The sequence below is a fragment of the Lissotriton vulgaris genome, chromosome 1_1 (genome assembly GCF_964263255.1).
Source record: "Lissotriton vulgaris chromosome 1_1, aLisVul1.2, whole genome shotgun sequence".
Classification (NCBI taxonomy): Eukaryota; Metazoa; Chordata; class Amphibia; order Caudata; family Salamandridae; genus Lissotriton; species Lissotriton vulgaris.
The window spans coordinates 1,583,798,232-1,583,801,367 of record NC_141685.1 but is presented as its reverse complement, the minus strand read 5'-3'; positions in this window follow the sequence as shown (position 1 = coordinate 1,583,801,367).

Genomic DNA, 3,136 nt, shown 5'->3' with positions numbered 1-3,136 from the left:
GGGTAGAGTTTTGTGTATATGTATAGTGGGCCCCTTCATGCCCCTGATGGACTCCCTGGAAAGGACGTAATCATTTGGGTGTGTCTGGGTGTGGTTATTAAAGTTAATGATGCCCTGAAGAATAAAGATATGCACTACAGAGCTCTGTGTGTGTTGTGGTCATTTGTATGCTGCCAGGCTGGGGAGGATGCTACAACCTGCATTGATTGAAGTGCTGACCCCATATGTGATTTCACTTCAATAAGAGGCTGGAGATAGATGTTTCAAAAAACCTAAACATTATTCACGTGGCACCCTACATTCGACAGGAGTGGTTTTTGCTGAGTTCATGCCTACAACAATTCTAGCTCTTCAATCTGATAACAATTACTGGATCCAGTTTAGAGTGATCTCCAACACCCCACTACCCTTAATAGCCTCTCCAGGTTATTTAAGTTGTTATGGTCAGCAAGGCCATGGAGATATTCAGCAGCATAAGTCAAGTGCACATTCAAAATGGTGGACAGTACATTGATCATGTGTTCTACTGGTCTGTGGCCTGAAGGGTTAAAAAGCCTACCTGTTTGTCAACAAGTGTACCACTACACTCCACATAATATCATAGCTGCATCTAGGCAGCCTTATTGATTATTTTGATAACTGAGAATATTTCTAATGGGATGAGATATTATGAGATTTTATGAGATTCAAAGAGCCAAGTTCAAGTTATTTTTTGGAAGGGTGATATTCACGTTTCTCTCAAGTTAGTATGGATTACTCAATGCCAACAGAGCTGTGCATAATATCCAATATAAAAGGAGCTATCTCTTTAAAGTCTTCATTTACAAATCTGGTTGGGCAGAATTTGCCAGGCTAAAGGAAGAGTTAGAGAGCTTAATAATAATCATAGTTTAATGTAGGACATCACATGAAAATCAAAGACTGTACTGAACTGCTTAATAGAAAACTATATCTCATCTGAAACCTCCTCATTATCTTCCACTGGGCAATATTGTTGTCTATTTCTTTTGAAATGGGTCCTTGATCGAATTAAATGCTTCACCGATTTTTATTTGCCCAAAACTAACCTTTTGAGAAGCAAGAATGGCATTTTTATTAGTTTTCCTCAAGGCCTTAACTGCTATGTCAGTGGGAATTTTTCAGGCAGGTTTAGATTTTTAATTGAAATGTAAAACAGATTTGAGATTTCGTGAGCCTTTTAAGTCTTATTACATTTTCTTACTCATACACCTTTGTTTTGAAAAAAGTAGATCCTTTGACCTGATTAGTTGTCTAGTGCAGTACTAAAAAATGTCAACCTATGCTTCAGGACCTGAGTCTTATACGTGCAACAGTTTGGTCTCCAGTCCCTTCTCGGAGAGGAAGTAACTTTGTTCCACTTACAGCTCCACTCAGAATTCGTTTTAGAGTCTGGCCTAAGCACATTGAACATACAATTTAAAAAAATGTTTTTGCCAGCAAATTTTACAGAATTCCAAATTGTTATCCTTCCAAAAATTCCCCAGTTTACCATTACCTGGGCAAAGATTTTCTTTGCATAGCAATGTAATTTTGATGTAATTGCCAGATTATGTTTTGCAGGATGCATTGAATGACGGCCCTGTAGTAAACGGGAAGCTGGACAAAGCTTTTCAGTGCTGCAGCCAGCTGAAGTTCCACCACCAGAAACATGGCCCTTCGCTCGGCCGTAAATGAGCTGGGCTAACTTCATGCTTGAATGGGCATGATATATGGTATGGATCACCCTCTGTCAAACTCTAAATGAGGCTCTTAGGGCCAGATGTAGGTGGCCAAAAATAGCCATTTACCGACCGTTACCGATGGGTAAATGGCCATTGACATGTAGGGGCCCTTAAATCTGGCATTTTCGGTAATTTTACCGATTCGGTAATTTTACCGAATCGGTAAAATTACCGAATCGGTAAAATTACAGAAAATGCCAGATTGAAATGTGGTTAGCCAATTTTCCATTGGCACATGGCTTTCAGAATCGGTATTTTACCATGGAATACAAATCCATGGTAAAATACCGATTCCTGTGTACATGCACATCTGTGCATGTACACATGTGCCATGTGACAGACAGACGTGCCCTTAGGGCATGTCTGTGTGCCACATTGCACACATGCCCGTTTTGGGGGTGCTAGAGGGTGTCAAAGTGACACCCCCTGCACCCTTGACAAATTGGGTATTTACCGATTCGGTAAATACCGAATCGGTATTTGAATTGAATCCTATGGGGTTCAAGGCCCATAGGATTCAATAGCAAATACCGATTCGGTATTTACCGAATCGGTAAATACCGAATTTAAAGGAATCGGTAAAAAATCCAGATGTTGGTACCTACATCCCATTTACCGATTTTGAAATACCGAATCAGTAAAATTCGGTAATATTCGGTATTTCAAAATCGGTAAATGTGATTTACCTACATCTGGCCCCTAATGTTTAAGTCAATTTTATGCAGAACCATTTTGTTAGCATTAAATAAATATATACGTGATGTAAGATACGGTTTGCCACTTTGAAAACTTGTTAGTTTTTCAGAAACAAACTCCTAAGACCCTGAAATTTGAAACTGTCTCCAAGATTGTCTGTGCACAAAGGCATTGCTCGGTAGAAGTACATTATGGAGGTTATTTACACCTCAGAGGGTAGAACACCAGTCTACCATGTCAGTGGAGCAATGACCTTCAGTCCCCACAGAGGACTGCCCTCTATCCTGTTAGAGGTTTGCCTGCCTTGTGTGGATCCTACTGTCTTCTGTGCATCTTCTGGGAAGAAAGATATACAGAATACAGGGAAGTTTGCCAGCATATGGAGGCCACTTGTGGTTTCCCTGCTCGGGAGTGCACGGTTGACATTAAGCATCAGTGCATTCTTACATTCATTTTAAACTGCTAGAAAGAATATCATTGAACACATTTTTTTTGCAAATCAAGAATATTAAGGGTGCCACTGTGCTTTACAGTGAAAAAGAAGAAAAATCATACTTTGACAGGAATCTAATTATCTTCGCATTTTAAAGTGAACAGACAAATTAATAAGTCATGATTGCATTTAATTTCTGAAATGTGGAGACATTCATTTGATCATAAAATTAAACCCTGCATCCATCATGTGAAAGTACAGGAAG